The sequence below is a fragment of the Carassius gibelio genome, chromosome A17, assembly GCF_023724105.1.
Source record: "Carassius gibelio isolate Cgi1373 ecotype wild population from Czech Republic chromosome A17, carGib1.2-hapl.c, whole genome shotgun sequence".
Taxonomy (NCBI): domain Eukaryota; kingdom Metazoa; phylum Chordata; class Actinopteri; order Cypriniformes; family Cyprinidae; genus Carassius; species Carassius gibelio.
The window spans coordinates 20,112,880-20,128,565 of NC_068387.1; the positions used below are offsets into that span (position 1 = coordinate 20,112,880).

At 48.9% G+C, this 15,686-nt stretch overlaps 1 protein-coding gene and 2 long non-coding RNA genes across 12 annotated transcripts in view; 1 reads left to right on the forward strand and 2 right to left on the reverse strand.

The window, feature by feature from the left end:
- The window catches only part of LOC128031714 (isthmin-2-like), a 127,752-nt gene that overhangs the window by 45,804 nt on the left and 66,262 nt on the right, over positions 1–15,686 (reverse strand). The window lies entirely within an intron of this gene.
- The window catches only part of LOC128031720 (uncharacterized), a 36,814-nt gene continuing 22,126 nt past the window's right edge, over positions 999–15,686 (reverse strand). For 2 of the 10 annotated variants that reach the window (XR_008188152.1, XR_008188145.1), the window contains 2 exons: positions 5,013–5,692; positions 999–1,260 (listed from right to left, as the gene is read on the reverse strand). This is a non-coding gene — a long non-coding RNA (uncharacterized LOC128031720). Of the gene's footprint in view, positions 1,518–3,122; positions 3,347–3,389; positions 3,465–5,012; positions 5,693–7,146; positions 7,407–7,687; positions 7,766–9,228; positions 9,600–13,653; positions 13,754–13,883; positions 14,036–15,686 lie in introns of those variants that run through there. The other 8 variants (XR_008188150.1, XR_008188151.1, XR_008188149.1 and 5 more) reach the window with 8 other exon arrangements.
- On the forward strand, positions 5,588–15,685 carry LOC128031723 (uncharacterized). The gene is made up of 3 exons (XR_008188158.1): positions 5,588–5,702; positions 7,773–8,775; positions 15,491–15,685. It is a non-coding gene; the product is annotated as an uncharacterized LOC128031723 (long non-coding RNA).

The following is a 15,686-nucleotide window of genomic DNA, read 5'->3' on the forward strand; positions in this document are numbered from 1 at the left end:
AGTGGTGCTTGCCGGAGGCAAGGCACTACTATTATTATCTCACATACTTATTATTCTTATTTTGATTATTATAGATCCGTACAAATTTCGGCGCGTAACTAGTCCCGCAGTTTTTGTCACAGACCAACGAAACAGGCGTCAAATCGTGCGGCCTAATCGGGAATGGTGTGCTATGACTTTTATAAGCGATCGGGCGTACGATGTTCGTACACCGGGCGAAAAAACGGGCGAAAAATCGCATAGACAATGCATTGCGGCCAACTTTGACGGATCGTAGCTCCGAGACGGAATTTCGCAGAAACATGTGAATCACCACATTTGGAGAGGCTGTCAGGCTGTACGAGAACATACCCCGCAGTGGGGTATAAGTTGTACCCCTGGGGCGCAAGAGCCCCCCAAAAATGCCCCTAATACAAAGTATAGGGAGGGCTCATCCTACTGTGGGACATTACATAGGGATTTTGTATTGAACATAACTCAGGATCACAGTGTCATAGAGACAAGGGGGTGGGCTCATTTGAATCAGGCAACCAATCAGTCTCTCAGGATCACTGTGAATCTATCAAGCCACGCCCTAGCAACCATATAGAGCGCCATAGCAACAAGCCCCATAGACTTCCATTGAAAAAGATCAAATGAATAACTTTGGATAGAAGTGTCATAGAAACATGAGGGTGGGCTCGTTTGACTCGGGCAGCAAACGGCCAATCATGTATCCCCTTCAAGACAACCTAGCCACGCCCTAGCAACCATTAAGAGCTACCTAGCAACCTAAATCCAAAGATAGATATCTTAACATCTGAAAGACATAGAAGCATGGGGGTTGGCTTATATTAGCAAGCGACCATTGGAGTATCATCATTGGCAGCTGCCAGGCCACTCCCTAGCAACCAAACACAGTACCCTAGCAACCGTTTTGCAAGATCTATTTCTCTGCATCAGAACATCGTAGAGGCATGGGGGTTGGTTTATATTGACGAGCAGCCTTTGGAGTATCACCATTGGCAGCTGCCAAGCCACTCCATAGCAACCAAACGGAGTACCCTAGCAACCGTTTTGCACGACCTATATCTCTGCATCAGAACATCGTACAGACATGGCGGTTGGATTTTTTGACTCATGCTAGCACACTGGACTTCCAACATGCTAGTCATGCTAGCAGTGATTAGCTACATGCTAATAGTGATTAGCTAAGTGCTCAAATGGGCTAAGAACTCTATAATAACTACATAGTGACCATCTGTGACAACTACCAACCACCTAGTAACATCATAACAACCACCCTGGTTACCATAGCAACTGCCTAGCAACCACCCCGGGTAACCTAGCAACCCCATAGCAACACCCTAGCAACCGCCCCAATTACCCTAGCAACCACCCTGGGTACCTTAGCAACGGCCCTAGCAACCATCATGGGGACCCTAGCAACCGCCCTAGCAACCACCCCGGGTACCCTAGCAACCACATAGCAACACCCTAGCAACCATCCCGATTACCCTAGCAACCACCCTGGGTACCTTAGCAACGGCCCTAGCAACCATCATGGGGACCCTAGCAACCGCCCTAGCAACCACCCCGGGTACCCTAGCAACCAGATAGCAACACCCTAGCAACCACCCTGAGTACCCTAGCAACGGCCCTAGCAACCATCATGGGGACCCTAGCAACCGCCCTAGCAACCACCCCGGGTACCCTAGCAACCACATAGCAACACCCTAGCAACCACCCCGATTACCCTAGCAACCACCCTTGGTACCTTAGCAACCATCATGTGGACCCTAGCAACCACCCTAGTAACCACCATAGCAACCTCATTGCAACACCCTAGCAACAGAGGGGCGAGTTTTGCCACTGCAAGCACCACTCACATTTTCTTCAGGAAATGTACCTTCTAGTTATTCTTATTATTCTTTTTCTTCCGTACGATTTTCGGCGCGTAACTAGTCCCGCAGTTTTCGTCGCAGACCAACAAAACAGGCGTCAAATCGTGCGGCCTAATCGGGAATGGTGTGCTATGACTTTTATAAGCGATCGGACGTACGATGTTCGTACACCGGGCGAAATAACGGCCGAAAAATCGCATAGACAATGCATTACGGCCAACTTTGACGGATCGTAGCTCCGAGAGAGAATTTCGCAGAAACATGTGAATCACCATATTTGGAGAGGCTATCAGGCTGTGCGCGATCATACCCCGCAATGGGGTATAAGTTGTACCCTTGGGGCGCAAGAGCCCCCCAAAGTTGCCCCATACTAAGCCAATGGTGAGGGATCGCCCATGAAACAATGTGTTTTTCCTACTGTGGGAAATTACATAGGGATTTTGCATTGAACATAACTATGGATCACATAGTCATAGAGACAAGGGGGTGGGCTCATTTGAATCAGGCAACCAATCAGACTCTCATGATCATTATGAAGCTATCAAGCCACGCCCTAGCAACCATATAGAGCACCATAGCAACAAGCCCCATAGACTTCCATTGAAAAAGATCAAATGAATAACTTTGGATAGAAGTGTCATAGAAACATGAGGGTGGGCTCAATTGACTCGGGCAGCAAACGGCCAATCATGTATCTCCTTCAAGACAACCTAGCCACGCCCTAGCAACCATTAAGAGCTACCTAGCAACCAAAATCCAAAGATAGATATCTTAACATCTGAAAGACATAGAAGCATGGGGGTTGGTTTATATTGTCAAGCAGACTTTGAAGTATCATCATTGGCAGCTGCAAGGCCACTCCCTAGCAACCAACCAGAGTACCCTAGCAACCATTTTTCAAAACCAATATCTCTGCATCAAAACATTGTACAGACATGGGGGTTGGTTTATATTGACAAGTAGACTTTGGAGTATCATCAATGGCAGGTGACAAGCCACTCCATAGCAACCAAATGGAGTACCCTAGCAACCATTTTGCACGACCTATATCTCTGCATCAGAACATCGTACAGACATGGCGGTTGGTTTTTTTGACTCATGCTAGCACACTGGACTTCCAACATGCTAGTCATGCTAGCAGTGATTAGCTACATGCTAATAGTGATTAGCTAAGTGCTCAAATGGGCTCAGAACTCTATAATAACTACATAGTGACCATCTGTGACAACTACCAACCACCTAGTAACATCATAGCAACCACCCAGGAGACCATAGCAACTGCCTAGCAACCAGCCAAAACACCCTAGCAACCGCCTAGCAACACCTTAGCAACCACCCCAAGTACCGTAGCAACCACCCAGGTTACCATAGCAACCACCCTAGCAACCACCCCGGGTACCCTAGCAACCACATAGCAACACCCTAGCAACCGCCCCAATTACCCTAGCAACCACCCTGGGTACCTTACCAACGGCCCTAGCAACCATCATGGGGACCCTAGCAACCACCCCGGGTACCCTAGCAACCACATAGCAACACCCTAGCAACCGCCCCAATTACCCTAGCAACCACCCTGGGTACCTTAGCAACGGCCCTAGCAACCATCATGGGGACCCTAGCAACCGCCCTAGCAACCACCCCGATTACCCTAGCAACCACCCTGAGTACCCTAGCAACGGCCCTAGCAACCATAATGGGGACCCTAGCAACCGCCCTAGCAACCACCCCGGGTACCTTAGCAACCATCGTAGCAACCTCATTGCAACACCCTAGCAACAGAGGGGCGAGTTTTGCCACTGCAAGCACCACTCACATTTTCTTCAGGAAATGTACCTTCTAGTTAGTGGTGCTTGCCGGAGGCAAAGCATCACTATTATTATCTCACATACTTATTATTCTTATTCTTATTCTTCTTCCGCCAAAACTTTGGCGCGTAACTTGTCCCGCAGTTTTTGACACAGACCAACGAAACAGGCGTCAAATCGTGCGGCCTAATCGGGAATGGTGTGCTATGACTTTTATAAGCGATCGGGCGTACGATGTTCGTACACCGGGCGAAAAAACGGCCGAAAAATCGCATAGACAATGCATTACGGCCAACTTTGACGGATCGTAGCTCCGAGAGAGAATTTCGCAGAAACATGTGAATCACCACATTTGGAGAGGCTATCAGGCTGTGCGCGATCATACCCCGCAATGGGGTATAAGTTGTACCCCTGGGGCGCAAGAGCCCCCCAAAGTTGCCCCATACTAAGCCAATGGGGAGGGATCGCCCATGAAACAATGCGTTTTTCCTACTGTGGGAAATTACATAGGGATTTTGCATTGAACATAACCATGGATCACATAGTCATAGAGACAAGGGGGTGGGCTCATTTGAATCAGGCAACCAATCAGTCTCTCATGATCATTATGAAGCTATCAAGCCACGCCCTAGCAACCATATAGAGCACCATAGCAACAAGCTCCATAGACTTCCATTGAAAAAGTTAAAATGAATAACTTTGGATAGAAGTGTCATAGAAACATGAGGGTGGGCTCGTTTGACTCGGGGCGGCAAATGGCCAATCACCAATCACCTTCAACACTTCATAGCCACGCCCTAGCAACCATTTGGACCTCCCTAGCGACCAAAAGCATAGAGAGATATTTTCAAATCTGAATATCATAAAGGCATGGGGGTTGGTTTATGTCATTCATACTAGCAAGCAGACTTCGGAGTATCATCATTGGCAGTTGCCAGGCCACTCCCTAGCAACCAAACACAGTACCCTAGCAACCATTTTGCAAGACCAATATCTCTGAATCAGAACATCGTACAGACATGGGGGTTGGTTTATATTGGCGAGCAGCCTTTGGAGTATCACCATTGGCAGCTGCCAAGCCACTCCATAGCAACCAAACGGAGTACCCTAGCAACCGTTTTGCACGACCTATATCTCTGCATCAGAGCATCGTACAGACATGGCGGTTGGATTTTTTTGACTCATGCTAGCAGACTGGACCTCCAACATGCTAGTCATGCTAGCAGTGATTAGCTACATGCTAATAGTGATTAGCTAAGTGCTCAAATGGGCTAAGAACTCTATAAGAACTACATAGTGACCATCTGTGACAACTACCAACCACCTAGTAACATCATAGCAACCACCCAGGAGACCATAGCAACTGCCTAGCAACCAGCCAAAACACCCTAGCAACCGCCTAGCAACACCTTAGCAACCACCCCAAGTACCGTAGCAACTGCCCAGCAACCACCCAGGTTACCATGGCAACCGCCCTAGCAACCCCCCGGGTACCCTAGCAACCGCATAGCAACACCCTAGCAACCGCCCCGATTACCCTAGCAACCACCCTGGGTACCTTAGCAACGGCCCTAGCAACCATCATGGGGACCCTAGCAACCGCCCTAGCAACCACCCCGGGTACCCTAGCAACCGCATAGCAACACCCTAGCAACCGCCCCGATTACCCTAGCAACCACCCTGGGTACCTTAGCAACGGCCCTAGCAACCATCATGGGGACCCTAGCAACCGCCCTAGCAACCATCATGGGGACCCTAGCAACCGCCCTAGCAACCACCCCGGGTACCCTAGCAACCACATAGCAACACCCTAGCAACCATCCCAATTACCCTAGCAACCACCCTGGGTACCTTAGCAACGGCCCTAGCAACCATCATGGGGACCCTAGCAACCGCCCTAGCAACCACCCCATGTACCCTAGCAACCTCATTGCAACACCCTAGCAACAGAGGGGCGAGTTTTGCCACTGCAAGCACCACTCACATTTTCTTCAGGAAATGTACCTTCTAGTTAGTGGTGCTTGCCGGAGGCAAGGCATCACTATTATTATCTCACATACTTATTAGTGGTGCTTGCCGGAGGCAAGGCATCACTATTACTATCTCACATACTTATTATTATTATTATTATTATTATTATACTAGATCCGTACAAATTTCGGCTCGTAACTAGTCCCGCAGTTTTTGTCACAGACCAACGAAACAGGCGTCAAATCGTGCGGCCTAATCGGGAATGGTGTGCTATGACTTTTATAAGCGATCGGGCGTACGATGTTCGTACACCGGGTGAAAAAACGGGCGAAAAATCGCATAGACAATGCATTGCGGCCAACTTTGACGGATCGTAGCTCCGAGAGAGAATTTCGCAGAAACACGTGAATCTCCACATTTGGAGAGGCTATCAGGCTGTGCGAGAACATACCCCGCAGTGGGGTATAAGTTGTACCCCTGGGGCGCGAGAGCCCCCCAAAAATGGCCCTAATACAAAGTATAGGGACGACTTTTCCTGCTATGGGACATTACATAGGGATTTTGTATTGAACATAACTCTGGATCACAATGTCATAGAGACAAGGGGGTGGGCTCATTTTAATCAGGCAACCAATCAGTCTCTCAGGATCACTGTGAATCTATCAAGCCACGCCCTAGCAACCATATAGAGCGCCATAGCAACAAGCCCCATAGACTTCCATTGAAAAAGATCAAATGAATAACTTTGGATAGAAGTGTCATAGAAACATGAGGGTGGGCTCGTTTGACTCGGGCAGCAAACGGCCAATCATGTATCTCCTTCAAGACAACCTAGCCACGCCCTAGCAACCATTTAGAGCTACCTAGCAACCAAAATCCAAAGATAGATATCTTAACATCTGAAAGACATAGAAGCATGGGGGTTGGTTTATATTGTCAAGCAGACTTTGAAGTATCATCATTGGCAGCTGCAAGGCCACTCCCTAGCAACCAAACACAGTACCCTAGCAACCGTTTTGCAAGATCTATATCTCTGCATCAGAACATCGTAGAGGCATGGGGGTTGGTTTATATTGGCGAGCAGCCTTTGGAGTATCACCATTGGCAGCTGCAAAGCCACTCCATAGCAACCAAACGGAGTACCCTAGCAACCGTTTTGCACGACCTATATCTCTGCATCAGAACATCGTACAGACATGGCGGTTGGATTTTTTGACTCATGCTAGCACACTGGACTTCCAACATGCTAGTCATGCTAGCAGTGATTAGCTACATGGTAATAGTGATTAGCTAAGTGCTCAAATGGGCTAAGAACTCTATAATAACTACATAATGACCATCTGTGACAACTACCAACCACCTAGTAACATCATAACAACCACCCTGGTTACCATAGCAACTGCCTAGCAACCACCCCGGGTACCCTAGCAACCCCATAGCAACACCCTAGCAACCGCCCCAATTACCCTAGCAACCACCCTGGGTACCTTAGCAACGGCCCTAGCAACCATCATGGGGACCCTAGCAACCGCCCTAGCAACCACCCCGGGTACCCTAGCAACCACATAGCAACACCCTAGCAACCGCCCCGATTACCCTAGCAACCACCCTGGGTACCCTAGCAACGGCCCTAGCAACCATCATGGGGACCCTAGCAACCGCCCTAGCAACCACCCCGGGTACCCTAGCAACCACATAGCAACACCCTAGCAACCATCCCGATTACCCTAGCAACCACCCTGGGTACCTTAGCAACAGCCCTAGCAACCATCATGGGGACCCTAGCAACCGCCCTAGCAACCACCCCGGGTACCCTAGCAACCAGATAGCAACACCCTAGCAACCACCCTGAGTACCCTAGCAACGGCCCTAGCAACCATCATGGGGACCCTAGCAACCACCCCGGGTACCCTAGCAACCACATAGCAACACCCTAGCAACCACCCTGATTACCCTAGCAACCACCCTTGGTACCTTAGCAACCATCATGTGGACTCTAGCAACCACCCTAGTAACCACCATAGCAACCTCATTGCAACACCCTAGCAACAGAGGGGCGAGTTTTGCCACTGCAAGCACCACTCACATTTTCTTCAGGAAATGTACCTTCTAGTTATTCTTCTTCTTCTTCTTCTAGATCCGTACAAATTTCGGCGCGTAACTAGTCCCGCAGTTTTCGTCACAGACCAACGAAACAGGCGTCAAATCGTGCGCCCTAATCGGGAATGGTGTGCTATGACTTTTATAAGCGATCGGGCGTACGAAGTTCGCACACCGGGCGAAAAAACGGGCGAAAAATCGCATAGACAATGCATTGCGGCCAACTTTGACGGATCGTAGCTCTGAGAGAGAATTTCGCAGAAACACGTGAATCTCCACATTTGGAGAGGCTATCAGGCTGTGCGAGAACATACCCCGCAGTGGGGTATAAGTTGTACCCCTGGGGCGCAAGAGCCCCCCAAAATTGCCCCTAATACAAAGTATAGGGAGGACTTTTCCTACTATGGGACATTACAAAGGGATTTTGTATTGAACATAACTCAGGATGACAGTGTCATAGAGACAAGGGGGTGGGCTCATTTGAATCAGGCAACCAATCAGTCTCTCAGGATCACTGTGAATCTATCAAGCCACGCCCTAGCAACCATATAGAGCACCATAGCAACAAGCCCCATAGACTTCCTTTGAAAAAGATCAAATGAATAACTTTGGATAGAAGTGTCATAGAAACATGAGGGTGGGCTCGTTTGACTCGGGCAGCAAACGGCCAATCATGTATCTCCTTCAAGACAACCTAGCCACGCCCTAGCAACCATTAAGAGCTACCTAGCAACCCAAAGTATAGAGAGATATCTTAACATCTGAAAGACATAGAAGCATGGGGGTTGGTTTATATTGGCGAGCAGCCTTTGGAGTATCACCATTGGCAGCTGCCAAGCCACTCCATAGCAACCAAACGGAGTACCCTAGCAACCGTTTTGCAGGACCTATATCTCTGCATCAGAACATCGTACAGACATGGCGGTTGGATTTTTTGACTCATGCTAGCACACTGGACTTCCAACATGCTAGTCATGCTAGCAGTGATTAGCTACATGCTAATAGTGATTAGCTAAGTGCTCAAATGGGCTAAGAACTCTATAATAACTACATAGTGACTATCTGTGACAACTACCAACCACCTAGTAACATCATAGCAACCACCCAGGAGACCATAGCAACTGCCTAGCAACCACCCCGGGTACCCTAGCAACCACATAGCAACACCCTAGCAACCGCCCCGATTACCCTAGCAACCACCCTGGGTACCTTAGCAACGGCCCTAGCAACCATCATGGGGACCCTAGCAACCGCCCTAGCAACCACCCCGCGTACCCTAGCAACCACATAGCAACACCCTAGCAACCGCCCCGATTACCCTAGCAACCATCCTGAGTACCCTAGCAACGGCCCTAGCAACCATCATGGGGACCCTAGCAACCGCCCTAGCAACCACCCCGGGTACCCTAGCAACCACATAGCAACACCCTAGCAACCATCCCGATTACCCTAGCAACCACCCTGGGTACCTTAGCAACGGCCCTAGCAACCATCATGGGGACCCTAGCAACCGCCCTAGCAACCACCCCGGGTACCCTAGCAACCAGATAGCAACACCCTAGCAACCACCCTGAGTACCCTAGCAACGGCCCTAGCAACCATCATGGGGACCCTAGCAACCGCCCCAGCAACCACCCCGGGTACCCTAGCAACCACATAGCAACACCCTAGCAACCACCCCGATTACCCTAGCAACCACCCTTGGTACCTTAGCAAGCATCATGTGGACCCTAGCAACCACCCTAGTAACCACCATAGCAACCTCATTGCAACACCCTAGCAACAGAGGGGCGAGTTTTGCCACTGCAAGCACCACTCACATTTTCTTCAGGAAATGTACCTTCTAGTTAGTGGTGCTTGCCGGAGGCAAGGCATCACTATTACTATTCTTCATACTTATTATTATTATTATACTAGATCCGTACAAATTTCGGCGCGTAACTTGTCCCGCAGTTTTCATCACAGACCAACGAAACAGGCGTCAAATCGTGCGGCCTAATCGGGAATGGTGTGCTATGACTTTTATAAGCGATCGGGCGTACGATGTTCGTACACCGGGCGACAAAACGGGCGAAAAATCGCATAGACAATGCATTGCGGCCAACTTTGACGGATCATAGCTCCGAGAGAGAATTTCGCAGAAACACGTGAATCTCCACATTTGGAGAGGCTATCAGGCTGTGCGAGAACATACCCCGCAGTGGGGTATAAGTTGTACCCCTGGGGCGCGAGAGCCCCCCAAAAATGGCCCTAATACAAAGTATAGGGAGGACTTTTCCTGCTATGGGACATTACATAGGGATTTTGTATTGAACATAACTCTGGATCACAATGTCATAGAGACAAGGGGGTGGGCTCATTTTAATCAGGCAACCAATCAGACTCTCATGATCATTATGAAGCTATCAAGCCACGCCCTAGCAACCATATAGAGCACCATAGCAACAAGCTCCATAGACTTCCATTGAAAAATATAAAATGAATAACTTTGGATAGAAGTGTCATAGAAACATGAGGGTTGGCTCGTTTGACTCGGGGCAGCAAATGGCCAATCACGAATCACCTTCAACACTTCATAGCCACGCCCTAGCAACCATTTGGACCTCCCTAGCGACCAAAAGCATAGAGAGATATCTTCAAATCTGAATATCATAAAGGCATGGGGGTTGGTTTATATTAGCAAGCAACCAATGGAGTATCACCATTGGCAGCTGCCAGGCCACTCCCTAGCAACCAAACACAGTACCCTAGCAACCGTTTGGCAAGATCTATATCTCTGCATCAGAACATCGTAGAGGCATGGGGGTTGGTTTATATTAGCAAGCAACCATTGGAGTATCACCATAGGCAGCTGCCAAGCCACTCCATAGCAACCAAATGGAGTACCCTAGCAACCGTTTTGCACGACCTATATCTCTGCATCAGAACATCGTACAGACATGGCGGTTGGATTTTTTGACTCATGCTAGCACACTGGACTTCCAACATGCTAGTCATGCTAGCAGTGATTAGCTACATGCTAATAGTGATTAGCTAAGTGCTCAAATGGGCTAAGAACTCTATAATAACTACATAGTGACCATCTGTGACAACTACCAACCACCTAGTAACATCATAACAACCACCCTGGTTACCATAGCAACTGCCTAGCAACCACCCCGGGTACCCTAGCAACCACATAGCAACACCCTAGCAACCGCCCCAATTACCCTAGCAACCACCCTGGGTACCTTAGCAACGGCCCTAGCAACCATCATGGGGACCCTAGCAACCGCCCTAGCAACCACCCCGGGTACCCTAGCAAGCACATAGCAACACCCTAGCAACCATCCCGATTACCCTAGCAACCACCCTGAGTACCCTAGCAACGGCCCTAGCAACCATCATGGGGACCCTAGCAACCGCCCTAGCAACCACCCCGGGTACCCTAGCAACCACATAGCAACACCCTAGCAACCACCCCGATTACCCTAGCAACCACCCTGGGTACCCTAGCAACGGCCCTAGCAACCATCATAGGGACCCTAGCAACCGCCCTAGCAACCACCCAGGGTACCATAGCAACACCCTAGCAACCACCCTGGGTACCCTAGCAACGGCCTTAGCAACCATCAAGGGGACCCTAGCAACCGCCCTAGCAACCACCCCGGGTACCCTAGCAACCACATAGCAACACCCTAGCATCCACCCCGATTACCCTAGCAACCACCCTGGGTACCCTAACAATGGCCCTAGCAACCATCATGGGGACCCTAGCAACCACCATAGCAACCAAGTGTACCTTAGCAATGGTCCTACCAACCACACCTTAGCAACAGAGGGGCGAGTTTTGCCACTGCAAGCACCACTCACATTTTCTTCAGGAAATGTACCTTCTAGTGTTACTATTACTATTCGCCTTGACAAAACTTTGGCACGCTACTCCTCCCGCATTTTTTGTCACAGACCCATGAATGAGGTGTCAAATCGTGCGGGATATTGAGGAGAGGTGTGCTATGACTTTTCTAAGCAATCGGACTTACGATAATCGTACAGCGGGCGAAGAAAATGTGCGAAAATATCCCATTGACTTAACATTGGAAAAACTATCTGACATCATATCTTTGGATCAGAAAGTCATAGAGGCTTGGGAGAGGGCTCTTTTGACTCGGCCTATCAAGCAGTCCATAAGTAGTGACATAACAACTTCATATCCATGCCCTAGCAACCAATTTTAGCCCCCTAGCAACTGTTTAACTACATTTAAAAGCTATATCTCAGCAAAAATAACTATATAGAAACACTGGCTTGGGCTTTTTGCATTCAGGCTGGTAAATAATCTTTAAATATCACCCCATAAACTATATAGTCACACCATAGCGACCATATAGAGCACCCTAGCAACCATGTAGCAATATAAATCCTTCTATCTCTGCTTCAAAACATCACACAGGCATCATGGGTGGCTACAGGGCGTAGAGTTTTGCCACTGCAAGCACCACTCACATTTTCTTCAGGAAATGTACCTTCTAGTTAGTGGTGCTTGCCGGAGGCAAAGCACTACTACTATTATCTCACATACTTATTATTATTATTCTTCTAGATCCGTACAAATTTCGGCGCGTAACTAGTCCCGCAGTTTTCGTCACAGACCAACGAAACAGGCGTCAAATCGTGCGCCCTAATCGGGAATGGTGTGCTATGACTTTTATAAGCGATCGGGCGTACGATGTTCGTACACCGGGCGACAAAACGGGCGAAAAATCGCATAGACAATGCATTGCGGCCAACTTTGACGGATCGTAGCTCCGAGAGAGAATTTCGCAGAAACACGTGAATCTCCACATTTGGAGAGGCTATCAAGCTGTGCGAGAACATACCCCGCAGTGGGGTATAAGTTGTACCCCTGGGGCGCGAGAGCCCCCCAAAAATGGCCCTAATACAAAGTATAGGGAGGACTTTTCCTGCTATGGGACATTACATAGGGATTTTGTATTGAACATAACTCTGGATCACAATGTCATAGAGACAAGGGGGTGGGCTCATTTTAATCAGGCAACCAATCAGTCTCTCAGGATCACTGTGAATCTATCAAGCCACGCCCTAGCAACCATATAGACCGCCATAGCAACAAGCCCCATAGACTTCCATTGAAAAAGATCAAATAAATAACTTTGGAAAGAAGTGTCATAGAAACATGAGGGTGGGCTCGTTTGACTCGGGCAGCAAACGGCCAATCATGTATCTCCTTCAAGACAACCTAGCCACGCCCTAGCAACCATTAAGAGCTACCTAGCAACCCACAGTATAGAGAGATATCTTAACATCTGAAAGACATAGAAGCATGGGGGTTGGTTTATATTAGCCAGCAACCATTGGAGTATCATCATTGGCAGCTGACAGGCCACTCCCTAGCAACCAAACACAGTACCCTAGCAACCGTTTTGCAAGATCTATATATCCGCATCAGAACATCGTAGAGGCATGGGGGTTGGTTTATATTGGTGAGCAGCCTTTGGAGTATCACCATTGGCAGCTGCCAAGCCACTCCATAGCAACCAAACGGAGTACCCTAGCAACCGTTTTGCACGACCTATATCTCTGCATCAGAACATCGTACAGACATGGCGGTTGGATTTTTTGACTCATGCTAGCACACTGGACTTCCAACATGCTAGTCATGCTAGCAGTGATTAGCTACATGCTAATAGTGATTAGCTAAGTGCTCAAATGGGCTAAGAACTCTATAATAACTACATAGTGACCATCTGTGACAACTACCAACCACCTAGTAACATCATAACAACAACCCTGGTTACCATAGCAACTGCCCAGCAACCACCCCGGGTACCCTAGCAACCACATAACAACACCCTAGCAACCGCCCCAATTACCCTAGCAACCACCCTGGGTACCTTAGCAACGGCCCTAGCAACCATCATGGGGACCCTAGCAACCGCCCTAGCAACCACCCCGGGTACCCTAGCAACCACATAGCAACACCCTAGCAACCACCTCAATTACCCTAGCAACCACCCTGAGTACCCTAGCAACGGCCCTAGCAACCATCATGGGGACCATAGCAACCGCCCTAGCAACCACCCCGGGTACCCTAGCAACCACATAGCAACACCCTAGCAACCACCCCAATTACCCTAGCAACCACCCTGAGTACCCTAGCAACGGCCCTAGCAACCATCATGGGGACCATAGCAACCGCCCTAGCAACCACCCCGGGTACCCTAGCAACCACATAGCAACACCCTAGCAACCACCCTGGGTACCCTAGCAACGGCCCTAGCAACCATCATGGGGACCCTAGCAACCGCCCTAGCAACCACCCCGGGTACCATAGCAACCACATAGCAAGACCCTAGCAACCATTCAGATTACCCTAGCAACCACCCTGGGTACCTTAGCAACCATCATGGGGACCCTAGCAACCGCCTGAGCAACCACCCAGGGTACCTTAGCAACCTCATTGCAACAACCTAGCAACAGGGCGCAGAGTTTTGCCACTGCAAGCACCACTCACATTTTCTTCAGGAAATGTACCTTCTAGTTAGTGGTGCTTGCCGGAGGCAAGGCACTACTATTATTATCTCACATACTTATTATTCTTCTTCTTCTAGATCCGTACAAATTTCGGCGCGTAACTAGTCCCGCAGTTTTCATCACAGACCAACGAAACAGGCGTCAAATCGTGCGGCCTAATCGGGAATGGTGTGCTATGACTTTTATAAGCGATCGGGCGTACGATGTTCGTACACCGGGCGAAAAAACGGGCGAAAAATCCCATAGAGAATGCATTGCGGCCAACTTTGACGGATCATAGCTCCGAGAGGGAATTTCGCAGAAACACGTGAATCTCCACATTTGGAGAGGCTATCAGGCTGTGCGAGAACATACCCCGCAGTGGGGTATAAGTTGTACCCCTGGGGCGCGAGAGCCCCCCAAAAATGGCCCTAATACAAAGTATAGGGAGGACTTTTCCTGCTATGGGACATTACATAGGGATTTTGTATTGAACATAACTCTGGATCACAGTGTCATAGAGACAAGGGGGTGGGCTCATTTGAATCAGGCAACCAATCAGACTCTCAGGATCACTGTGAATCTATCAAGCCACGCCCTAGCAACCATATAGAGCGCCATAGCAACAAGCCCCATAGACTTCCATTGAAAAAGATCAAATGAATAACTTTGGATAGAAGTGTCATAGAAACGTGAGGGTGGGCTCGTTTGACTCGGGACATTAAACGGCCAATCATGTATCTCCTTCAAGACAACCTAGCCACGCCCTAGCAACCATTAAGAGCTACCTAGCAACCCAAAGTATAGAGAGATATCTTAACATCTGAAAGACATAGAAGCATGGGGGTTGGTTTATATTAGCAAGCAACCATTGGAGTATCATCATTGGCAGCTGCCAGGCCACTCCCTAGCAACCAAACACAGTACCCTAGCAACCGTTTTGCAAGATCTATATCTCTGCATCAGTACATCGTAGAGGCATGGGGGTTGGTTTATATTGGCGAGCAGCCTTTGGAGTATCACCAATGGCAGCTGCCAAGCCACTCCCTAGCAACCAAACGGAGTACCCTAGCAACCGTTCTGCACGACCTATATCTCTGCATCAGAACATCGTACAGACATGGCGGTTGGATTTTTTGACTCATGCTAGCACACTGGACTTCCAACATGCTAGTCATGCTAGCAGTGATTAGCTACATGCTAATAGTGATTAGCTAGGTGCTCAAATGGGCTAAGAACTCTATAATAACTACATAGTGACCATCTGTGACAACTACCAACCAGCTAGTAACATCATAGCAACCACCCAGGAGACCATAGCAACTGCCTAGCAACCACCCCGGGTACCCTAGCAACCACATAGCAACACCCTAGCAACCGCCCCGATTACCCTAGCAACCACCCTGGGTACCTT